The 25,720-nt window shown below is 57.9% G+C and overlaps 1 long non-coding RNA gene and 1 pseudogene across 1 annotated transcript in view; one reads left to right on the forward strand and one right to left on the reverse strand.

Annotated features, from left to right (window-relative positions):
• The window catches only part of LOC139826744 (dynein axonemal heavy chain 9-like), a 70,388-nt pseudogene extending 65,323 nt beyond the window's left edge, over nt 1-5,065 (reverse strand).
• Nucleotides 5,066-14,863: 9,798 nt separating this feature from the next.
• The window catches only part of LOC139826751 (uncharacterized), a 32,311-nt gene continuing 21,454 nt past the window's right edge, over nt 14,864-25,720 (forward strand). Inside the window, exon 1 of the long non-coding RNA XR_011736881.1 lies at nt 14,864-15,359. This is a non-coding gene — a long non-coding RNA (uncharacterized lncRNA). The remainder of the gene's footprint in view (nt 15,360-25,720) is intronic.

The following is a 25,720-nucleotide window of genomic DNA, read 5'->3' on the forward strand; positions in this document are numbered from 1 at the left end:
GTGTGTTCCCTTCGGCACCGCAGGAGTGAAGCAACAAGTGGACAAGGTCACCAGCTGTGACCCCTCACTGAATAAAGACAAAGTGTGGGCAGAGGAACACACGACCCCAACCCCAGGAAATTCAAGACCTTTTTCACCTTCACGCAGACCCACCCCATCTGCCTGACCCAGCACCACCGCTGCTTTTGCCTTCAAGTGAAGCTTGAGAGGAAAATAGGATGAAAACCAGGCACAATCTGCTCCCTGCAGAAATACTGCATGTCTGCACAGGGCAGAGCAAAGCCTGCAAACACGCAGCTGGGACGCACAATCCCGGCTCCCAAAGGCATTCAGAAAACAGGATTTAACAGGATCTGCCAAAGTGTTCCTACCCCACCATCTACCCATAGCAGACGGTGCTTGCAATGCTATTGGCCAGCCGTGATGCAAAACCACTGTTTGTGCAGACTTCGCAAGACCACGGGGCTCATCAAAACAAAAGCTCCCCGTATAAATAATGTGTTTTCTCACAAAACCAGGATAACCAGTCTGGCAGCCTGCTCTTGGGAATCCAATCTATCAGTCACCATCTTAATATACCAAACATCATGATCAGAGCTTCTCAAATCCAGCAGCTCCTCTGCTTTCCCATTACAGCCTCATTCCTGAGACTTCTCCAGGTGAGGAGCCATCAGGAATAAACCGAAACAACATTGTCTAGTTCAGGCTAATAACACAGCAAAGCAAAAGCACTCGAACCTCTTGACGATCTCTTTAAGAAAACATCAGCCCACCTGAGATAACCCGACACTGAGCTACAGGAGGCTCCTGAACATCACAAAACACTTTTTCACTAGGAGAGTAATCGAGCACTGGCCCAGGTTGCTCAAAGAGGTTGTGAAGTCTCCATCCTTAGAGATAATGAAGAGCTACCTGGACATGGCCCTGGGCAACTGGCTCTGGATGGCCCTGCTTGAGCAGGGGTTTGGAGTAGGTGACCTGCAGATGTCCCCTCCAGCACCTGTGGGTACATCAGTCCCACAAGGACCCCACTGATAGACAGAGCTGATGTGGATCAGCATTCAGGTGGTTTATATGAGTTCTAAAGCCGTCCATGGTACTGCAAAGGGCAGAGTTAAGGGTACAAGTGCATCAGCAGAGAAGGGAGGGAGGCCAAGGAGCCTGTCTGTAGGAGGGGACACCTTCCCCGCTGCCATGTGCGAGGGGCACCCGGTACTCATGGGTGCCAGGGCTCCCTCTGCACCTCCGGGGCTGCCCAGGCCTCACAGGATCCCAGCCTGGTTAGGTTGAAGGGATCTCTGCAGATCCCCCAGTCCAAGCCCTGCTCACGCAGGGTCACAGAGCAGATCACACAGGTGGGTCCAGGCGAGTTTCAATGTCTCAGAGAAGGAGACTCCACACCCGCCCTGGGCAGCCTGGGCCAGGCTCTGGCACCTCCCAGCAAACAAATTTCTCCTCATGTTGAGCCTGCCCCCGTGGCCCCTCATCCTCACCTCCTCCACGAGGGCGGCAAAGTGCCGCAGGGCATCGGCGGGCAGGTCCCCGCAGAGCAGCTCCCCGGGGCCGGCGCCGGGGGCCCGCAGGAAGAACAGCCCCTTGCGGCGGGCGGCGGGGGGCGGCGGGGGCGGCCCCAGCTCCAGCTCCCCGGCCGGGCCCCGCCAGAGCAGCAGCGCCGGCCCCGCCGGCCCCGCCAGGAAGCTCCGCAGCAGCGGCCCCGCCGCCTCCCCGCCTGCCCAGCGCTCCCAGCGCTCCGCCGGCACCCCCAGCCCCCGCGCCGCGCACCGGCACAGCCGCTCGGCGCCGGGCACCGGCTCCACCGCCTGCTCCATCCGGCCGGCACCGGCGGGTGTTTGCGGGGAAGAGCCGCGTTGCCCGGGGGAAGGGACACTGCGAGGAGCCGGGGGCGGGCCGGGGCGGGACCCAGCTCGCCTGGGAGACGCAGCTGCCCCGGGCAACCACGGGTATCAACACAAGCTGGGGATGGAGGGCCTGAGAGCAGCCCTGCGAAGGACTTGGGGGTGCTGGGGGATGCTCCCTCTGGGGGGGGTCTGGATACCACTGGATCCACCTGGGCACCCCCAAAGTGGCTTTTTAGCACTTATTTTTCTCCTGAAAAAGCAAACACAGTGGGGCTTTCTCCCACCTGGTTTGGCCTTTAGGAAGGGAAGAGCAGAAGAAGGGGCCTTGGGGACTAGAACCACTACGCAAACATTTGATTAGGGAGACAGGAGCTAGAGATTTGTCTGTCACTGTGGAAGAGGTGACAGCGGTGTGATCTTTGCCTCCAGACTAATCCCAAAAATATGCCCAAGCTAGAAATGGGTCAAATGGGGAAAGGGAATGGGCCTGGACCACAATGGCAAACTGATTGTTCAGAACTCCCAGGAAAAGGGGGGTACCGATATTTGTTGGTATTAACTGATGTTTTTTCAGGTTGGCCAGAAGCGTTCCCTACCAGGACAGCAAAAGCTTAGGAGGTGACTACAACACTGATACACAAAATAATACCAAGGCTTGGAGGCCCAGCTGTTAGATCCTCTGATTGAGGGCCACATTTTACTGACGAGTATGTGAAGTCTTTTGCAGAAAACTTTGAAACCATAATAGGAAGGTCCATTTCAAGACCCCCTGACTGCTACCAATATCAGAGAACAGAATGCCTGGATTCGCCATTCTAGAGTGAAGAAAGCCTGCGAAACACCACGGAGGGTAACCCGGGCGCAACCTGGAAAACTCTGTTTTTCACAGTCACCTTTTGGTCCTTCTGGGGGACCAGCCTGGGTGGTGCTTCCCGCTTTGGGAAGAAGAAACCCAAAAGAACAAACAAGTAGAATTTTTGGTAGATATGGGGGCAACACTAATGAAAACCTGGATAGAAGAAACTTCAACCCCATGACGGGAGGGGCCTTTTTCTTGTTTTGTTAACTACAGAACCAGCTGCTGCCCCCACCCTGAAGCACACGGGCTGTTGTCCCACACTGCCAGCACCACCCCCCTTCTTTTAGCAGGATCATTTTATCTGAGCATGGCAGTGGCCCTAAAGGCACTTGCTTTGATAGAGCTGTCCAATAAGGTGTTGAACAAGTCCTCGCAGACACGCAATGATGTAGCACGCTATAGAAATCAGTGCTTCTGTTACTTCGATTAAAGAAGTAATTTCTCTCAATATTCCAAACCAAGATTCTAACAATCCCATGAGTGGACTATCTACACCTGAATTCTCAGCCAATTCTTCTGCTGAAGCTGTGGTTAGACATATATCACCTTTTTCTGCCAACATCGTATCTGGGACCATGTTATTTTCCCATGCCATTCTACTAGTAGCATCTAATTGCTTGGTGATTCATTTAACTGCTTGTCTAGTATAACTTATAAATAAATGTTATTTATCCCGTCTACATTCTTGTTTGTAGTTACCTACCAAAACAAAAAGGACTCAGAACCCGCAGCTAACTTGACTTCTTGCTTTGTGTTCCTTGGGGACTCCTCTGGGGACCCCAATCTAATTGAAATAAACCCTGTCATCAGAGGAAAGCCCTCAACTCCTTTTTCTGTTGCCCTGATGGATCACAGTGTTCAAATGCCAGGGTAAAAGGAATTTCCAATTGTACGACGTCACAGGTACCTTCCCAGTGGGGGATAAAATGGAATGAAGTGTCATCTTCCCACAGTACCACCAAAGATCCACTCAAGAAGCATTTGAGGACATATGAGGACCAACTTCCCGTGTCTCTGCACACCTACTCATGTTCCTAGGAACTTGGTATCATTCCTGCCGCGTCGTGAGAGACAGGCAGTATGATTTCCAATTATTCCTGAAAATGCCAGGGGGATTTTGATATTTTTCCCTGCAAAGCTGGAAACAGTAGGGAGAGAGTATGACACGACTTATTTCTCCATGCCGTAGAGTCTTGGCATAAGGCTAAGACGCACTCCATCCCCTGTCAATCTTCGCTCCACCCCAGAGGGAAGGGTACCACTTGGGCCACAGGCCTTCCTGCCGCACAGGCATAGCAATTGCTCGTTTAGGCTTTGCACCATATATTTGATCCATTCTACCCAGGCATTTGTACCTCCATATATTTTGAACCTTCCCAGGGCATCTTTTCTACTAATGTCTATTTGTGATCCATAAACCCCACTTACTGAATCATCTGCTCTCTGCCTTGCAATTAGCAAAGGGTTGCACTGCAGAGACTCACATCCTGGGAGAGACTGTCCTTTAGATAGGGTCATTTTTCTTTTCAACTCTATAACCGTTCATTGCTCACTGTCCATCCCCTAAACTCTGTGCTCCAAATAACACTGTACCAGGAGGGGCAATGAGAGCACAGCCGGCGGCCTTCCCCGGCCCCAACCACCGCCTGCCCGCCCCAGTCCGCCGCAGCGAGCCCGGCCGCCCATCCCCGCCCAGAGTTCCTCCCCACCCCCCGCCCCGGCCTTTCGCCAGCGAGTTCGCCTCCCCCCCGGGAAGCCGGGGCGTCCCTGCCGGCTCCGTGCCCGGGGTGGACGGGGGTGGACGGCGGGGGGGGGTGGACGGGGGGGGGGGGGGGGGGGGGGCACGCGGGCGTCCCGCGGTTTCTCAGCCCCGCTGTCGGAGGCCTAACCCCCTCACCTGCCCGTGCTGCCGCCTCCCGCGCTTCTTCCTCGGTGGCTCGCTCGCTCGGTCCCTCGGCCCGCTGCCCGCCCCGGCCGCGGGCTGAAGAAGAAACCGACCCCGCCAGCGGCTTTGCCTCCCCCCGGGGAGGCATAGAGACACCGCGTCCCCGTCCCCGTCTCCCCGTCCCGGCCCGCCTGCCTCCCTGCCTACCCGCGCGCGGGGTTCCTCGGCCGATCGGCAAGACGCTCCCGCGCTGGCCTCCCCGCGACCGCCCGCCCGACGGGCTTGACTCCGAGCGACTGACCGTTGGGCACCTGGCGGGGGGCAGGGGGCCGGTTGCCGGGGAGAGCGCGCATGCGCGGCGCGCGCAGTTGCCGACCCCCTCCGGCCCTTCCCGCGGGTGGGCCGGAGGGGGCGGGGGGCAAGGCGAGGGCGGGAGAGACCGCGCTTTGGGGTGCGGGCGGGGGGGGGGGGTGTTTGTGCTCGCCGTGCAGTCTGAGCCGGAACACGAAGTGAAATTATACGGCGGCGGCGGCGGCGGCAGGTGCGGGTGGGGGGCACGACGACACCACCACGACCCCGCCGCCCCTGCCGAAATAAACCCCCACCAAAAAAAAAAAAAACACCGCCACGAAACCCGCATCCCCACGCCACGCGCGAGCCCCGAAACTCCAGACACGGACTCGCCGAGCGTGTGCACGGATCGCGAGGGTCGAAAAGCTCGACTCGTAGAGTCGCGTACACTGTCCCGCAGCCACCCGCGAGAGGCTCGCTCGGTCGCGTCCAGCTCCTGTCCCTGCGTAGGACCAACCGCCCCGCCGTTCCGGTTCAGTCCTTGCCCGCCGGTCCCACTTACTTAGACTAAGCCTAAAATGCAAAGATCTCTCCATAAGGATGGGTTTTATACTCTACTTCCACAATCTGCTGGCACTACAAAAGAATAAGCGGCAGATCTACTTAGGCTGAGTCACGGTGCTTTGCTCCTAAGACCATGCATACCATGGGAATATTTCAGCTGCATGTCCCACCCCAAACCCAGAGAGCAAGAGCTCCAGGAACAGGTGGAGAAACAGGGAAGGACACTGCAGTGCTTCTGAGAAATAAAGCAAGGACAGAAAGGCAGACGGGCATGCTGTGGAACCTTCTCCTTACCCGACTGTGCTGCTGCCACTCATGAAATGACACTGTAGAGCAAGTACTTTTAGCACCTTTTTTGTGTTCCACGTTCCAGGAACCCTTCCCCTGGAGGTCCAGCTGCTGAGGTGGAGACTCAGGACCTGGACCCCATGGCTTCGGGGCAGAGGCTCTGATGGAGAGGAGAGGAGACCAGGGGTTGCACTGGGAAATGTGTCTGCACTGCAGGGGATGTGAGAGAGGTTCCTAAATCCCATCCCCAGCATTTCTGGTAGCAGTTAACTCTTCCTGCCCATGGCTGTGCTCCTGCAGCTGTGTCTCTGTCCCTGGGTCTGCTCCCTGTCCGTGTCACAGACCCCGTCCCACCCGCTGTGTGCTCAGCTCTGTCCTGCTCACACCTCCTGGAACTGCCCAGGGGCAGCTCTGCGTGTGCAGGGGCTCAGGAGCAGCTCAGACAAGTCCTAACGAGAACTGGGGTCTCAGTGTCTTCTCCAAAGAGAGAAATAAATCCCCATCTCCCACTGCACACCCAGACAACCAAGAGTGGAAAACTGAAAGCACAGACTCCTTCCCTTGCAGCTGTTGCTGTCTTGATGTCCTTGTTCAGAAGGACTCTCTGCCATGTCCGTGGGGTTGATCTGGAGCTCTGAGCAGCCTTGACCCACACAGCACCCTCCAACCCCACAAGGTCCCTGCCTGCCCTGCCGGGGGTCGCTCCTTCCACCCACAGCTGCTGCCATGGGATCTCCCGGGCAGACTGAGCGCTGACCCTGGCAGGCGGCAGAGTCCCTGCCCCGGCACAGCCCTGGGGTGCAGGGACCCTGCTCTGCAGGACAGCCCTGGGCACCCCTGGGGGCTCACCCGGCTTCACAGCTGTTCAAAATTGAGGTGCAAGATCCCCCACCTTACAGATCCCACCAGCTGTGCCTGTGCCAGTTTTAGGAGATGCCTCCAGGAGCTACAGCTGCATTGCTCTGCACCCAGAGACTTACCATGGCAAGGGCTGCAAAGGTTTCTCCTCCAGTGAGCTCTCAGTCATCCTCCCAATCCTGACCACCTTTAATCTCTCTCTGCCTTGCTCGTCTCCCTGAGATCCCCAGGCAGAGCCCTCAGCCCTGCTGCGCTGTGCAGAGGAGCTGCTCCTGGGCAGAGCTGTCTCTCTGCAGCGCTGCCGCTTGCCAGGAGCTCCCTCTGTCCCAGGAGCCCAGCCCAGCTCAGCAGCACAGGAGCAGCCCAAGGCGCTTTAATGACCCCTCTGGTGGCTTTGGTGCTGAGTCCATGAACCTCAGACCCTGAGGGCAAGTTGAAGAAGTCAAACTCAGATCTAAACTTCAAAGTTTCCTGTAATGTTAAAGAATCCCACTGAGGGACACAGCTGAGAAACCATCCCCAGGGCAGCTGGGACAGAAAACTTGAAGCAGAACAAAGGGTAATGAAGTGAAAGGTGGCTCTGATGCTGAGTAAACCTGGATGTGTTTCATTAACCAAAGGGCCAAGCCCTGACCCCCAGCCCTGGGAAGGCAGATCCTGTCCCTCACACGTTGCCCAGGGCCCTTCCGGGACAGTGTGATGTGGGGCTGTGCAAGGCCAAGGGCAGGACTATGGTCCCACACCTCCCAGGTTCCTGGCTGGGGACAAGGAGGGTTTTGGAGCTCATTGACAACGTCTTCCTGACATGGGTGACTCAGGAGTCAGTGAGGTGAGGTGCCCAGCCACTCTCACTCCCAGTTCCAAGACTTAGCCATGTACATCCAGTTGGATGTTACAAATTACTTGACCGTGGAGAAGAAATGGAAAACATCTTCTGTCAGCAACCTTAGGATGTCTCCAGTCAATGAGCAGGTTCCTATGGAGAACTGTAATGACCCTGACACTCACTGGCCAGGAGGTGATCTTGGGCCGACTTCTTAACATGTCTGCCTGGTGGGCCAATAGGGGTGATGTTCACCTGGATCTATTCCTGATCAAGAAGGAAGAGCTGGTGAGGGATGTGAACGTCAGTGTCCACCTTGGCTGTTGTGACCAGGAAACAGTGGGGTCCCAGGCACCAGAGGGGAGGGTGAAGGCCAGCAGCAGAGCACAGGCTGGTGGGCTGCAGAGAAGGCTTTGACGTACTGGAGGATGGCAGATGAGGTGGTTACGTGGAAGCAGGCCTGAAAGGTGAAGAAGCTCAGGAAACCAGAGCAGCCTTACAGGACAGGCTGCTCCAAGCACAAGAATGATTTCTTTGAGAACCCATGAAAAGAAGCATTTATCTCGTGAGGCTGCTCATCTGAACTGATGGAGCTCCAGGGCAAAAAGGCAGCACACAGGAGGTGGAAGCAGGGGAAGCTGCAGAGGAGGAATTCAGAAACCTTGTCCATCGATGTAAAGATGATGCCAAAGCTGATCTGAACTTCATCGCTGCAGGGGAGAATGAAGGCAGCAAGACGAGCTTACACAGTTTCCTTAAAACAAGAGACGTGGGCCTCCTGCTGAACTTTGTAAGAGTACAATCAGACAGGACTGAGGTTCTTCACGGCTTCTTTGCCCCCATCTTCACCAGCAAGGTCTCCTGGGAGTTCATTCCTAAACTCAGGAGTCTGGAGAAAACCCAGCAATGGATGGGGCTCAAGTCAGGGTGACCTGAGGCAACTCAGATACTCAGACACCATTACAGAAAATGAAAACTGAGCATGGAAGGAAATAGAAGAAATTTAGCTTTATTGCTATTTATTATGGAAATGCTCTCTGTTTTACTATTTCTGAAATCTCCCTAATCATCAACAACAGACTTGAAGCCTTTAGGAAAAAGATGCACAGAGCCTTGGCTTGTAAGAGCATTTCAGATGTTAATGAGCCCTCTGCTGCCATGATCCTGAACTGCAGCTACTGAAACAATGAACAAACCTCTCATGAAGTGAAAGGCAGAAGTAAACCCCAGGTTTCTGAGGGTGTTTGGGACCCCACGAAGGGCCATCACTGACACAGCTGTGAAGGAAACAACCAGTGCAGGTCCCTGTCCCTGGAGACCGGTGAAGGAAAGACTTGGAGACACTGGTTACAGGTGGTGAGGGCCGTGTGGAGGTGGCTCTGATGCCATGTGAGCCCTTGATGCTGGTTCATCACCAGAATGGCTGAGCCCTGACCCTTGGAACCTGGTAGATTTTTCTCCAATGTTTTTCAAGGATTTTCCTCTGGTCACTGTGAGTGTTTCGTGTTTTGGGGTGGGTTTTGTGTCAAGTGGTGTTGCTTTAACTGCAAGGCTCTGGTTTTCTGTGGAGCTGCAAATGCCTGTGAGTTCCTCACAACTCATCCAGCTTCTTTCATACACCTGGCAATGGTCACCAATCACCTCAAGGTCCCAGTCCCAAACTTGCTTGAATCCTCTATTTGGATCCATACCCATCACTCCAGGAGGTTCATGCATCCACCAGGCTCATGGATGATTCCTGAGGCCCATCCAAGTGTGGGCAGTGTAAGAGAGGAGCAGAGCAGGGTCAGCTCATGGGCCATGGCTGAGCACAAACACCCCAGCAGCAGCCATTCCCCATCTCCCAGGCACAGCCATGCCCACAGGATGCAAATGACACTGCCATACATGATCAGCCCAAGAGAGGCCTTTCTTCCTTCCACATTCCCAGGAAAATCTTCCTCCTGTTCCTCCTCCACCTGCAGACATCGACTGCTTTCCATTTCTGGGCTCAGACATGGCTGGAAGGGTTCACTGAAGCCATCAGCCATCTCACTGCTTCTCCCTGACAGGCCCTGACCCTCTCCCACACCTACACATGGCCAAGCACGGCTGCTCAGGGCCTCCCGCTCTTCAGAAGAGGCCTCGAGCTTCTTGGTTCTTCCTGGTGCTTCTTATAAACTTCCTCTCTCTCTCTCCAGAGTTTATGGTGAGCTTTCTTGTCCATAACAGCCCCTTTATGGCCATGTCTTACTAAATGGTTGTCTTTGTATGATCATTTGTGCAGAAAGGGCAGTCACAGGACAGCACCCAATGTGCCAAAACTGATGCCGAGGGAAATGCCGTAAAGCCCTGATGAGTTCCCCCTGTGTCTGTGTCTCTCCTGGAAGGAATCTGTCCCGAGAAGGGGATCCAGCTCCTGCCACTCTCTGCAGAGGCACATGAGCAGTGTCCGTGCACCTGGGGACACAAAGGTGACGTTTGCCAGACCACCCTTCATCTGAACCACTTAGATGTCTGCTTGTGGGTGGGGTATCATGCCTTATAGTGCAAATATCTATTTAATTGTCATTGCCAGAGGGGCTATCACGGATACAGAGTACTATTTTACAGATATTTAAATATTAGCCTGTTAAACTTTTATTTTTCTTTAAAAACTGACATTCCTAGACGTATTACACAAACACTTGAAGGATGCTTTTTAACATGATTGTCCACAGAAGCCCACCAGCTGTGCAGCTCAAGGAATGGGATTTCAAGGGCAGGATGGTTTGGGCTCTGTCCTGGGATCTGGAAACTGAAACGCGCTCCCATCTCCCACCCCCTGCCCTCCTCAGTGGGGGCTGTGAGACATTCTGCCAGCAGGAAACACAGGTCAGCCAGGAGTGGTGGTGGAGCTGCTCTCTATGTGAGAGAGCAACTGCAATGTAGTAAATTCTGCCCAGGAGCGGACGAGGAACGAGTTGAGAGTGTATGGGTCAGGATCAAGGGACAGGCTGGCAGGGGTGATACTGTTGTAGGTGTCTATTACAGGCCGCCAGATCAGGCTGAGGAAGTTGATGAGGCCTTCTATGCGCAGCTGAGAGTGGCCTCACAGTCACAGGCCCTGGTTGTTATGGGTGATTTTAACTTCCCTGATGTTTGCTGGAAGGACCATTCAGCCAGCCAGCACAGCCCAGGAGGTTCCTCCAGCGCATTGATGATAACTTCCTCATGCAGATGGTGGAGGAGCCGACCAGGAGAGGTGCACTGCTGGATCTCATCCTCACTAACAAAGAGGGTCTGGTCGAAGCAGTAAAGGTCGAGGGCTGCCTGGGTTGCAGTGACCACGAGATGGTGGAGTTCAGCATCTCGTGTGGCAGGAACAGAATAGCAAGTAGAATTGCAACCCTGGACTTTGGCAGGGCTAATTTCGGCCTTTTCAAGCAATTGCTGGGGGAAATCCCATGGGCAAGACTGCTTGAAGGAAAAGGGGCCCAAGAGAGCTGGATTGCATTCAGAGATTGCTTCTTCCATGCTCAGGATCAGAGCATCCCCACACGCAGGAAGTCGAGGAAGGGAGCCAGGAGGCCTGCGTGGTTCAATAGGGATCTGTTGGGTATGCTCAAGCAGAAGAGGCGAGTTTACAGGTCATGGAAGCAGGGGCTGGCCACTTGGGAGGAATATAAGGCTGCTGTTAGAGGATGCAGGAGGGCAGCTAGGGTAGCCAAGGCCTCCTTAGAATTACAGCTGGCGAGAGGGGTCAAGGACAGCAAGAAGAACTTTTTCAAATACATAGCAGATAAAACTAATACCAGAGGCAATGTAGGCCCACTGATGAATGAGGTGGGTGCCCTGGTGGCAGAAGACACAGAGAAGGCAGAATTGCTGAATGCCGCCTTTGTCTCTGTCTACTCCGCTGGAGGCTGTCCTGGGGAACCCTGTACCCCTGAGACCCCGGATGAAGCCAGGTCAATGGAGGAGTTTGCTTTAGTCGATGAGGACTGGGTTAGGGAACAATTAAATAGTCTGGACATCCATAAATCCATGGGCCCAGATGAGATGCATCCGCGGGTGCTGAGGGAGCTGGCTGAAGTCATTGCTGGACCGCTCTCCATCATTTTTGCCAAGTCTTGGGAAACGGGAGAGGTGCCCGAGGATTGGAGGAAAGCAAATGTCACTGCAGGCTTCAAAAAGGGCAAGAAGGAGGACCCGGGTAATTATAGAGCGGTCAGCCTCACCTCTGTCCCTGGGAAAGTAATGGAACAGCTTATCCTTGGTGTCATCTCAAGGCACATCAGGGATAAGAGGGTCATTAGGGGCAGTCAGCATGGCTTTACCAAGGGTAAGTCATGCTTGACCAACCTCATAGCCTTTTATGAGAATGTGACAAGGTGGATGGATGATGGCAGAGCGGTGGATGTGGTCTACCTTGACTTCAGTAAAGCCTTTGACACAGTCCCTCACAGCATCCTCACAGCTAAATTGAGGAGGTGTGGTCTGGACAATAGAGTAGTGAGGTGGGTTGCAAACTGGCTTAAAGAGAGAAGCCAGAGAGTGGTGGTCAATGGTGCGGAGTCCAGTTGGAGGCCAGTATCTAGTGGAGTGCCTCAGGGGTCAGTACTGGGGCCAATATTATTCAATATATTCATTAATGATTTAGTCGAGGGAATTGAGTGTACTATCGGCAAGTTTGCTGATGACACTAAGCTGGGAGGAGTGGCTGACACACCAGAAGGCTGTGCTGCCATCCAGCGGGACCTGGACAGGCTGGAGAGTTGGGCGGGGGATAACCTGATGGAATTTAACAAGGGAAAGTGTAGAGTCCTGCATCTGGGCAGGAACAACCCCAAGTTCCAGTATAGGTTGGGGCATGACCTATTAGAGAGCAGTGTAGGGGAAAGGGACCTGGGGGTCCTGGTGGACAACAGGATGACCATGAGCCAGCACTGTGCCCTTGTGGCCAGGAAGGCCAATGGCATCCTTGGGTGTATTACAAGGGGGGTGGTCAGTAGATCGAGAGAGGTCCTCCTTCCCCTCTACTCCGCCCTGGTGAGACCCCATCTGGAATATTGTGTCCAGTTCTGGGCCCCTCAGTTCAAGAAGGACAGGGAACTGCTGGAGAGGGTCCAGCGTAGGGCAACAAAGATGATGAAGGGAGTGGAGCATCTCCCTTATGAAGAAAGGCTGAGGGAGCTGGGGCTCTTTAGTTTGGAGAAGAGGAGACTGAGGGGTGACCTTATTAATGTTTGTAAATATATAAAGGGTGAGTGCCAGGAGGATGGAGTCAGGCTCTTCTCAGTGGCAAACAATGATAGGACAAGGGGCAATGGGATCAAGCTGGAACACAAGAGGTTCCACTTAAATTTGAGAAAGAACTTCTTCTCAGTGAGGGTAACAGAGCACTGGAACAGGCTGCCCAGGGAGGTTGTGGAGTCTCCTTCCCTGCAGACATTCAAAGCCCGCCTGGACACCTTCCTGTGCGACCTCACCTAGGCGTTCCTGCTCCAGCAGGGGGATTGGACTAGATGATCTTTTGAGGTCCCTTCCAATCCCAAACATACTGTGATACTGTGATACTGTGACCCCGCTGACTCCCATTGACCCCCATTGACCCATTGATCCCCATTGATCCCATTGACCCATTGACCCCTTTGACTCCCATTGACTCCCATTGACTCCCATTGACCCCATTGACCCCCATTGATCCCATTGACCCATTGACTCCCATTGACCCCCATTGACCCCGTTGACTCATTGATCCCCATTGCCCCCCATTGCCCCCCATTGATCCCCATTGATCCCCATTGACCCCATTGACCCCCATTGACACCCATTGACCCCATTGACCCCCATTGATCCCATTGATCCCATTGACCCATTGACCCCATTGACTCCCATTGACCCATTGACCCCATTGACCCATTGATCCCCATTGACCCCATTGACCCCCATTGACCCCATTGACTCCCATTGACCCATTGATCCCCATTGACCCCATTGACTCCCATTGCCCCATTGACCCCATTGACCCCATTGCCCCATTGACCCCCATTGACCCATTGATCCCCATTGACCCCCATTGACCCCCATTGATCCCATTGACCCATTGACCCCATTGACTCCCATTGACCCATTGACCCCATTGACCCATTGATCCCCATTGACCCCATTGACCCCCATTGACCCCATTGACTCCCATTGACCCATTGATCCCCATTGACCCATTGACCCCATTGACCCCATTGCCCCATTGACCCCCATTGATCCCATTGACCCCATTGACCCCGCTGACTCCCATTGACCCCCATTGACCCCATTGATCCCCATTGACCCCATTGACCCCCATTGATCCCATTGACCCATTGACCCCATTGACTCCCATTGACCCCATTGACCCCCATTGACCCCATTGACCCATTGACCCCATTGACCCCATTGACCCATTGACTCCCATTGACCCCCATTGACCCCGTTGACTCATTGATCCCCATTGCCCCCCATTGCCCCCCATTGATCCTCATTGATCCCCATTGCCCCCCATTGATCCCCATTGCCCCCATTGCCCCCCATTGATCCCCATTGCCCCCATTGACTCCCATTGCCCCCCATTGCCCCCATTGTCCCATTTCAGGTAAAAGAGGATATAAACAAGAGAGAAAAAACAAAACACAACACATTTGGGTACTCCTGGGTCCTTTGGGGCACTCCTGGGTCCTTTGGGGCACTCCTGGGTCCCTCCTGAACTCCTGGGTCCTTTGGGGTACTCCTGGGTCCCTTGGGGTACTCCTGGGTCCCTCCTGAACTCCCCATAGACCCCCATAATTTCCCCCTTAGGGACCCAGGAGTGCCGCATAGTGACCCATAAGTGACTCATGGAGCCCCCTAAGTGCGTTCGGGTCCCCTCGGGTCCCTTCGGGTGAGTTCGGGCCCCACTCGGGTCCCTTCGGGTCCCTTCGGGTGTGTTCGGGTCCCCTCGGGTCCCTTCGGGTGCGTTCGGGTCCCACTCGGGTCCCTTCGGGTGCGTTCGGGTCCCTTCGGGTGCCTTCGGGTCCCCTCGGGTGCGTTCGGGCCCCACTCGGGTCCCTTCGGGTGCGTTCGGGTCCCTTCGGGTGCGTTCGGGTCCCCTCGGGTCCCTTCGGCTCCCTTCGTGTATCTTCGGCTCCTCTCGGAGCCGCCTCTGCGCACGCCACGCACAGTGGGCGTGGCCACGCACCCCCCCCTTCCCATTGGCCGCCGCCTGAGGAAGGGGGCGTGGCCTCGCTCGCAGCCGCCGCCGCGGCGGGAAAAGATAGTGAGGCGGAAAAAGGGGGAGAAAGTGGGGGGGGGGGAGGAAGAGGAGGGGCCGGGGGGGGAGCGGAACACGGGTTTTGGGGTAAAAAGGGGGGGATTTGGGAGTTTGGCGCCTTTTGGGGCACTTTCGGGTGGGTTCGGGTCCCTTCGGGGAGACTTCGGGCCCCTTCGGGTGGGTGCGGGTCCACTCGGGTGGGTTCGGGCTCCTTCGGGTGGGTTCGGGCCCCTTCGGGTGGGTTCGGGTCCACTCGGGTGGGTTCGGGTCCCTTCGGGTGCGTTCGGCTCCACTCGGACCCCTTCGGGAAGACTTCGGGTCCCTTCGGGTGCGTTCGGCCCCGGCCGGGACTCGGGCGCCGTTCGGCTCCGCTCGGGCGCCGCTCGGCTCCGCTCGGGCGCCGCTCGGCTCCGCTCGGGCCCATTCGGCTCCGCTCGGCTCTTTCCGTCTCCGCTCGTTTTCCCGCGGTTTCCCTCAGAGCGCGAAACGAAGCGCGGGGACCCCCGGGGCCGCTTTTTTCGCGCTTTTCCCGAGGTGACAACAGCGGGGGCTTTGGGGACACAGCTCGGGGAGCCTCAGCGGGAGGGTTTTGGGTTGAAAAAGCGCTATTTTGGGTCAATTTTGAGGTGGTTTGTGGCCCTCCCGGCGGGGCAAGATGGCGGCTGCGGACATCGAGGGGCTGCTGGGTGAGTAATGAGGGGGAATTAGGGGTGATTAGCGCGAATTAGGGGGTAATTAGGGGGCAGCGGGGATATGGGGGGGTGGGGGGGGTGTTAATTAGCGCTGCTGAGGGTGTTAATTGTTAATGAATGCAGAGGAGGAGCCGTTCCCCAGGGCCATTGTCCCCAGGGCCCATTGTGACATCCTCTGCACCCCCTTGTCCCCAGGGCCCATTCTGACATTCAGGGGACCCCTCTTTGTCCCCAGGGCCCATTGTGACATCCTGGGGATCCCTCATTGTCCCCAGGGCCCATTGTGACGTCCCAGGACCCCCCATTGTCCCCAGGACCTATTGTGACATTCAGGGGGCCCCTTTGTCACTGGGGCCCATTGTGACACCATGGAGACCCCCGCTTGTCCTCAGGGTCCATTGTGACATCCTGGGCACCCCCCATTTTCCCCAGGACCCATTGTGACATCCTGGCCACCCCCTTGCTCCCAGGGCCCGTTGTGGCACCATGGGGACACCCCCTTTGTCCCCAGGGCCCATTGTGACATCCCAGGACCCCCCTTTGTCCCCAGGGCCATTGTAGCACCATGGGGACCCCCTTTGACCCCAGGGCCCATTGTGGCACCATGGCAACCCCTTTTGTCCCCAGGGCCCATTGTGGCATTCTTGGACCCCACTTTGTCCCCAGGGCCTATTGTGACACCATGGGGACCCCTCCTTGTCACTGGGGACCCATTGTGACACCATGGGGACCTCCCCTTGTCCTCAGGACTCATTCTCACATCCTGGACACCCCCCATTGTCCCCAGGGCCCATTGTGACATCCACTGCACCCCCTTGTCCCCAGGGCCCATTGTGACATTCAGGGGACCCCTCTTTGTCCCCAGGGCCCATTGTGACATGCTGGGGACGCTCTTTGTCTCCAGGGCCCATTGTGATGTCCCAGGACCCCCCACTGTCCCCAGGGCCCATTGTAACATTCAGGGGACCCCCCTTTGTCCCCAGGGCCCATTCTGATACCGTGGGGACCCCCTTTGTCCCCAGGGCCCATTGTGACATGCTGGGGACGCTCTTTGTCCACAGGGCCCATTGTGACATCCTGGGGACCCTCCTTGTCCCCAGAGCCCATTGTGACATCCAGGGGACCCCCTTTGTCCCGAGGGCCCATTGTGGCACCATGAGGACCCTCTTTGTCACTGGGCCCCATTGTGACATCCCAGGACCCCCCTTTGTCCCCAGGGCCCATTGTGACATCCTGGGGACCCTCCTTGTCCCCAGAGCCCATTGTGACATCCCAGGACCCCACTTTGTCCCCAGGGCTTATTCTGACACCATGGGGATCTCCCTTGTCCCCAGGGCCCATTGTGACATCCCATGACCCCCCTTTGTCCCCAGTGCTATTGTGAAATCCTGGGGACCCCTTTTGTCCCCAGGGCCCATTGTGACACCATGGGGAACCCCTTTGTCACTGGGGGCCATTGTGACATTCCAGGATTCCACTTTGTCCCCAGGGCTCGTTCTGACACCTTGGGGACTCCCATTGTCCCCAGGGCCCATTGTGACATCCTGGGCAACCCCATTGTCCCCAGGGCCCATTGTGACATCCTGGGCAACCCCATTGTCCCCAAGGCCCATTGTGACATTCCAGGACCCCCCATTGTCCCCAAGGCCCATTGTGACATCCACTGCACCCCCTTGTCCCCAGGGCCCATTGTGACATCCTGGGGATCCCTTCTTGTCCCCAGGGCCCATTGCGATATCTGGGGGACCCCTTTGTCCCCAGGGCCCATTGTGACACCATGGGGACCCCCCTTTTCCCCAGTGCCCATCGTGACATCCTGGGGACCCCCTTTGTCCCCAGGGCCCATTGTGACATCCCAGGACCCCCCATTGTCCCCAGGTCCCATTGTGACATCCCAGGACCCCCCTTTGTTTCCAGGGTCCATTGTGACATCCTGGGGTCCCCCCTTTGTCCCCAGGGCCCATTGAAATGTCCCAGGAAAACCCTTTGTCCCCAGGGTTCATTGTGACATCCTGCGGACCCCATTTGTCCCCAGGGCCCATTGTGGCACCATGGGGACCCCCTTTGTCACTGGGGCCCATTGTGACATCCCAGGACCCCACTTTGTCCCCAGGTCTTATTGTGACACCATGGGGATCTCCCTTGTCCCCAGGGCCCATTGTGACATCCCATGACCCCCCTTTGTCCCCAGTGCTATTGTGAAATCCTGGGGACCCCTTTTGTCCCCAGGGCCCATTGTGGCACCATGGGGAACCCCTTTGTCACTGGGGGCCATTGTGACATTCCAGGATTCCACTTTGTCCCCAGGGCTCGTTCTGACACCTTGGGAACTCCCATTGTCCCCAGGGCCCATTGTGACATCCTGGGCAACCCCATTGTCCCCAGGGCCCATTGTGACATCTGGGGGACGCCCTTGTCCCCAGGACCCATCGTGGCACCGTGGGAACCTCCTTGTCACTTGGGCCCATTGTGACACCATGGGGACCCACCCTTTGTCCCCAGTGCCCATTGTGACATCCTGCGGACCCCCCGTTGTCCCCAGGGCCCATTGTGATATTCAGGGGACCCACCATTGTCCTCAGGGCCCATTGTGACGTCCCAGGACCCCCCATTGTCCCCAGGGCCCATTGTGACATTCAGGGGCCCCCGTTTGTCACTGGGGCCCATTGTGACATCCCAGGACCCCACATTGTCCCCAGGGCCCATTGTGACATCCTGGGGACCCCACTTGTCCCCAGGACAAATTGTGACACTATAGGGACCCCCCCTTGTGCCCAGTGCCCATTGTGACACCGTGGGTACCACCCTTGTCCGCAGGGCCCATTGTGACATCCTGGGAATCCCTCCTTGTCCCCAGGGCCCATTTTGACATTCATGGGACCCCACATTGTCTTCAGGGCCCATTGTGACATCCTGGGGACCCCCCTTTGTCCCCAGGGCCCATTGTGACATCCTCGGCACCTCCTTGTCCCCAGGGCCCATTGTGACATTCAGGGGACCCCACATTGTCCCCAGGGCCCATTGTGACATCCTGGGGACCCCCCTTTGTCCCCAGGGCCCATTGTGACATCCTGGGGACCCCCCCTTGTCCCCAGGGCCCATTGTGACGTCCCAGGACCCCCCACTGTCCCCAGGGCCCATTGTGACATTCAGGGGACCCCCCTTTGTCCCCAGGGCCCGTTCTGATACCGTGGGGACCCCCTTTGTCCCCAGGGCCCATTGTGACATCCTGGGGACCCTCCTTGTTCCCAGAGCCCATTGTGACATCCAGGGGACCCCCTTTGTCCCCAGGGCCCATTGTGGCACCGTGAGGACCCTCTTTGTCACTGGGGCCCATTGTGACATCCCAGGACCCCCTTTGTCCCCAGGGCCCATTGTGACATCCTGGGGGACCCTCCTTGTCCCCAGAGCCCATTGTGACATCCCAGGACCCTACTTTGTCCCCAGGGCTTATTGTGACACCATGGGAATCTCCCTTGTCCCCAGGGCCCATTGTGACATCCCATGACCCCCCTTTGTCCCCAGTGCTATTGTGAAATCCTGGGGACCCCTTTTGTCCCCAGGGCCCATTGTGACACCATGGGGAACCCCTTTGTCACTGGGGGCCATTGTGACATTCCAGGATTCCACTTTGTCCCCAGGGCTCGTTCTGACACCTTGGGGACTCCCATTGTCCCCAGTGCCCATTGTGACATCCTGGGCAACCCCATTGTCCCCAGGGCCCATTGTGACATCCTGGGGACCCCCATTGTCCCCAAGGCCCATTGTGACATTCCAGGACCCCCCATTGTCCCCAGGGCCCATTGTGACATCCACTGCACCCCCTTGTCCCCAGGGCCCATTGTGACATTCAGTGGACCCCTCTTTGTCCCCAGGGCCCATTGTCACATCCTGGGGACCCCCGTTGTCACTGGGGCCCATTGTGACGTCGCAGGACCCCCCGTTGTCCCCAGGACCCATTGTGACATTCAGGGGGCCCCTTTGTCACTGGGACCCATTGTGACATCCCAGGACCCCACATTGTCCCCAGGACACATTGTGACATCCTGGGGACCCCACTTGTCCCCAGGACCCATTGTGACACTATGGGGACCCCCCCTTGTTCCCAGGGCCCATTGTGACACCGTGGGTACCACCCTTGTCCGCAGGGCTCATTGTGACATCCCAGGACCCACATTTGTCCCCAGGGCCCATTCTGATACCGTGGGGATCCCCTTTGTCCCCAGAGCCCATTGTGACATCCAGGGGACCCCCTTTGTCCCCAGGGCCCATTGTGACATCGCAGGACCCCCCTGGGCTCCAGGGCGCATTTTGACATCCTGGGGATGCCCCCTTGTCACCGGGACCCATTGTGACGTCCCAGGACCCCCCATTGTCTGCAGGGCCCATTGTGACATCCTGGGGATCCCTGCTTGGCCCCAGAGCCCATTGTGACGTCTTAGGACCCCCCCTTGTCCCCAGGGCCCATTGCGACATTCAGGGGACGCCTCTTTGTACCCAGGGCACATTGTGACATCCTGCGCCCCCCCCTTGTCCCCAGGGCCCATTGTGACATCCTGGGGATCCCTCCTTGTCCCCAGGGTCCATTGTGACGTCCCAGGACCCCCATTGTCCTCAGGACCCATTGTAACATTCAGGGAACCCCTTTGTCACTGGGGCCCATTGTGACATCCCAGGACCCCACATTGTCCCCAGGACCCATTGTGTCACTATGGGGAACCCCACTTGTTCCCAGGGCCCATTGTGACACTGTGGGTACCACCCTTGACCGCAGGGCTCATTGTGACATCGCAGGACCCCCCTTTGTCCCCAGAGCCCATTGTGAAAACCAGGGGACACCCTTTGTCCCCAGGGCCCATTGTGACATCGCAGGACCACCCTGGTCCCCAGGGCCCATTGTGACATCCTGGGCACCCCTTTTGTCCCCACGGCCCATTGTGGCACCATGGGGACCCCCTTTGTCACTGGGGCCCATTGTGACATCCCAGGACCCCACTTTGTCCCCAGGGCTGATTGTGACGTCCCAGGGCCCCTCTGTGTCCCCAGGGCCCATTGTGACACTTTAGGGACCCCTCTTTGTCCCCAGGGCCCGTTGTGACATCCTGGAGACCCCCGCTTGTCCCCAGGGCCCATTGTGACGTCCCAGGACCTCCCATTGTTCCCAGGGCCCATTGTGATGTCCTGGGGAGCCCCCTCTGTTCCCAGGGCTCATTGTGACTTTCAGGGGACCCCCCGTTGTCCCCAGGGCTGATTGTGACGTCCTAGGGCCCCTCTGTGTCCCCAAGGCCCATTGTGACATCCCATGACCCCCTTTGTCCCCAGTGCTATTGTGAAATCCTGGGGACCCCTTTTGTCCCCAGGGCCCATTGTGACACCATGGGGAACCCCGTTGTCACTGGGGGCCATTGTGACATTCCAGGATTCCACTTTGTCCCCAGGGCTTGTTCTGACACCTTGGGGACTCCCATTGTCCCCAGGGCCCATTGTGACATCCTGGGCAACCCCATTGTCCCCAGGGCCCATTGTGACATCCTGGGGACCCCCATTGTCCCCAAGGCCCATTGTGACATTCCAGGACCCCCCATTGTCCCCAGGGCCCATTGTGACATCCACTGCACCCCCTTGTCCCCAGGGCCCATTGTGACATCGTGGGGATCCCTCCTTGTCCCCAGGGCCCATTGTGACGTCTTAGGACCCCCCATTTTCCCCAGGCCCCATTGTGACAATCAGGGCACCCCCTTGTCCCCAGGGCCCATTGTGACATTCCGGGGACGCCTCTTTGTACCCAGGGCACACTGTGACATCCTGGGGACCCCCCCTTGTCACTGGGGCCCATTGTGACGTCCCAGGACCCCCCATTGTCCCCAGGGCCCATTGTGACATTGAGGGGGCCCCTTTGTCCCCAGGGCCCATTGTGACATCCCAGGACCCCCCATTGTCCCCAGGGCCCATTGTGACGTCCCAGGACCCCCCATTGTCCCCAGGGCCCATTGTGACATCCTCAGCACCCCCTTGTCCCCAGGGCCCATTGTGACATTCAGGGGACCCCTCTTTTTCCCCAGGGCCCATTGTGATATCCTGGGGACCCCCCCTTGTCCCCAGGGCCCATTGTGACGTCCCAGGACCCGCCATTGTCCCCAGGGCCCATTGTGACATTCTGGGGATCCCTCCTTGTCCCCAGGGCCAATTGGGACGTCCCAGGACCCCCATTGTCCCCAGAGCCCATTGTGACATTCTGGGGATCCCTCCTTGTCACCAGGGCCAATTGGGACGTCCCAGGACCCCCATTGTCCCCAGGGCCCATTGTGACATTCAGGGGCCCCCGTTTGTCACTGGGGCCCATTGTGACATCCCAGGACCCCACATTGTCCCCAGGGCCCTTGTGACATCCTGGGGACACCCCCTTATCTCCAGGGCCCATTGTGACATCCTGGGAATCCCTCCTTGTCCCCAGGGCCCATTTTGACATTCAGGGGACCCCCCATTGTCCCCAGGGCCCATTGTGACATCCTCGGCACCCCCTTGTCCCCAGGGCCCATTGTGACATTCAGGGGACCCCACATTGTCCCCAGGGCCCATTGTGACATCCTGGGGACCCCACTTGTCCCCAGGACCCATTGTGACCCTATGGGGACCCCCCATTGTCCCCAGGGCCCATTGTGACATTCAGGGGACCCCCCTTTGTCCCCAGGGCCCATTCTGATACCGTGGGGACCCCCTTTGTCCCCAGGGCCCATTGTGACATGCTGGGGACGCTCTTTGTCCCCAGGGCCCATTGTGACATGCTGGGGACGCTCTTTGTCCCCAGGGCCCATTGTGACATCCAGGGGACCCCCTTTGTCCCCAGGGCCCATTGTGGCACCATAGGGACCCCCTTTGTCACTGGGGCCCATTGTGACATCCCAGGACCCCCCCTGGTCCCCAGGCCCCATTGTGACATCCTGGGGACCCCTTTGTCCCAAGACTTCATTGTGACATCCTGGGGACCCCCCTTGTCCTCAGGGTCCATTGTGACAGCCCAGGACCTTACATTTTCCCCAGGACCCATTGTGACATCCTGGGGCCACCCCCTTGCTCCCAGGGCCCGTTGTGGCACCGTGGGGACACCCCGTTTGTCCCCAGGGCCCACTGTGACATCCCAGGACCCCCCTTTGTCCCCAGGGCCATTGTAGCACCATGGGGTCCCCTTTGTCCCCAGGGCCCATTGTGACACCATGGGGACCCCCCCTTGTCCTCAGGACTCATTCTCACATCCTGGACACCCCCCATTGTCCCCAGGGCCCATTGTGACATCCACTGCACCCCCTTGTCCCCAGGACCCATTGTGTCACTATGGGGACCCCCCCTTGTTCCCAGGGCCCATTGTGACACCGTGGGTACCACCCTTGTCCGCAGGGCTCATTGTGACATCCCAGGACCCACATTTGTCCCCAGGGCCCATTCTGATACCGTGGGGATCCCCTTTGTCCCCAGAGCCCATTGTGACATCCAGGGGACCCCCTTTGTCCCCAGGGCCCATTGTGACATCGCAGGACCCCCCTGGGCTCCAGGGCGCATTTTGACATCCTGGGGATGCCCCCTTGTCACCGGGACCCATTGTGACGTCCCAGGACCCCCCATTGTCTCCAGGGCCCATTGTGACATCCTGGGGATCCCTGCTTGGCCCCAGAGCCCATTGTGACGTCTTAGGACCCCCCCTTGTCCCCAGGGCCCATTGCGACATTCAGGGGACGCCTCTTTGTACCCAGGGCACATTGTGACATCCTGGGCCCCCCCCTTGTCCCCAGGGCCCATTGTGACATCCTGGGGATCCCTCCTTGTCCCCAGGGTCCATTGTGACGTCCCAGGACCCCCATTGTCCTCAGGACCCATTGTAACATTCAGGGAACCCCTTTGTCACTGGGGCCCATTGTGACATCCCAGGACCCCACATTGTCCCCAGGACCCATTGTGTCACTATGGGGAACCCCACTTGTTCCCAGGGCCCATTGTGACACTGTGGGTACCACCCTTGACCGCAGGGCTCATTGTGACATCGCAGGACCCCCCTTTGTCCCCAGAGCCCATTGTGAAAACCAGGGGACACCCTTTGTCCCCAGGGCCCATTGTGACATCGCAGGACCACCCTGGTCCCCAGGGCCCATTGTGACATCCTGGGCACCCCTTTTGTCCCCACGGCCCATTGTGGCACCATGGGGACCCCCTTTGTCACTGGGGCCCATTGTGACATCCCAGGACCCCACTTTGTCCCCAGGGCTGATTGTGACGTCCCAGGGCCCCTCTGTGTCCCCAGGGCCCATTGTGACACTTTAGGGACCCCTCTTTGTCCCCAGGGCCCGTTGTGACATCCTGGAGACCCCCGCTTGTCCCCAGGGCCCATTGTGACGTCCCAGGACCTCCCATTGTTCCCAGGGCCCATTGTGATGTCCTGGGGAGCCCCCTCTGTTCCCAGGGCTCATTGTGACTTTCAGGGGACCCCCCGTTGTCCCCAGGGCTGATTGTGACGTCCTAGGGCCCCTCTGTGTCCCCAAGGCCCATTGTGACATCCCATGACCCCCTTTGTCCCCAGTGCTATTGTGAAATCCTGGGGACCCCTTTTGTCCCCAGGGCCCATTGTGACACCATGGGGAACCCCGTTGTCACTGGGGGCCATTGTGACATTCCAGGATTCCACTTTGTCCCCAGGGCTCGTTCTGACACCTTGGGGACTCCCATTGTCCCCAGGGCCCATTGTGACATCCTGGGCAACCCCATTGTCCCCAGGGCCCATTGTGACATCCTGGGGACCCCCATTGTCCCCAAGGCCCATTGTGACATTCCAGGACCCCCCATTGTCCCCAGGGCCCATTGTGACATCCACTGCACCCCCTTGTCCCCAGGGCCCATTGTGACATCGTGGGGATCCCTCCTTGTCCCCAGGGCCCATTGTGACGTCTTAGGACCCCCCATTTTCCCCAGGCCCCATTGTGACAATCAGGGCACCCCCTTGTCCCCAGGGCCCATTGTGACATTCCGGGGACGCCTCTTTGTACCCAGGGCACACTGTGACATCCTGGGGACCCCCCCTTGTCACTGGGGCCCATTGTGACGTCCCAGGACCCGCCATTGTCCCCAGGGCCCATTGTGACATTCAGGGGGCCCCTTTGTCCCCAGGGCCCATTGTGACATCCCAGGACCCCCCATTGTCCCCAGGGCCCATTGTGACGTCCCAGGACCCCCCATTGTCCCCAGGGCCCATTGTGACATCCTCAGCACCCCCTTGTCCCCAGGGCCCATTGTGACATTCAGGGGACCCCTCTTTTTCCCCAGGGCCCATTGTGATATCCTGGGGACCCCCCCTTGTCCCCAGGGCCCATTGTGACGTCCCAGGACCCGCCATTGTCCCCAGGGCCCATTGTGACATTCTGGGGATCCCTCCTTGTCCCCAGGGCCAATTGGGACGTCCCAGGACCCCCATTGTCCCCAGAGCCCATTGTGACATTCTGGGGATCCCTCCTTGTCACCAGGGCCAATTGGGACGTCCCAGGACCCCCATTGTCCCCAGGGCCCATTGTGACATTCAGGGGCCCCCGTTTGTCACTGGGGACCATTGTGACATCCCAGGACCCCACATTGTCCCCAGGGCCCTTGTGACATCCTGGGGACACCCCCTTATCTCCAGGGCCCATTGTGACATCCTGGGAATCCCTCCTTGTCCCCAGGGCCCATTTTGACATTCAGGGGACCCCCCATTGTCCCCAGGGCCCATTGTGACATCCTCGGCACCCCCTTGTCCCCAGGGCCCATTGTGACATTCAGGGGACCCCACATTGTCCCCAGGGCCCATTGTGACATCCTGGGGACCCCACTTGTCCCCAGGACCCATTGTGACCCTATGGGGACCCCCCATTGTCCCCAGGGCCCATTGTGACATTCAGGGGACCCCCCTTTGTCCCCAGGGCCCATTCTGATACCGTGGGGACCCCCTTTGTCCCCAGGGCCCATTGTGACATGCTGGGGACGCTCTTTGTCCCCAGGGCCCATTGTGACATCCTGGGGACCCTCCTTGTCCCCAGAGCCCATTGTGACATCCAGGGGACCCCCTTTGTCCCCAGGGCCCATTGTGGCACAATAGGGACCCCCTTTGTCACTAGGGCCCATTGTGACATCCCAGGACCCCCCCTAGTCCCCAGGGCCCATTGTGACATCCTGCGGACCCTCCTTGTCCCCAGAGCCCATTGTGACATTCTGGGGATCCCTCCTTGTCACCAGGGCCAATTGGGACGTCCCAGGACCCCCATTGTCCCCAGGGCCCATTGTGACATTCAGGGGCCCCCGTTTGTCACTGGGGCCCATTGTGACATCCCAGGACCCCA

The sequence above is a fragment of the Patagioenas fasciata genome, unplaced genomic scaffold (assembly GCF_037038585.1).
Source record: "Patagioenas fasciata isolate bPatFas1 unplaced genomic scaffold, bPatFas1.hap1 Unplaced_14, whole genome shotgun sequence".
Lineage (NCBI taxonomy): Eukaryota > Metazoa > Chordata > Aves > Columbiformes > Columbidae > Patagioenas > Patagioenas fasciata.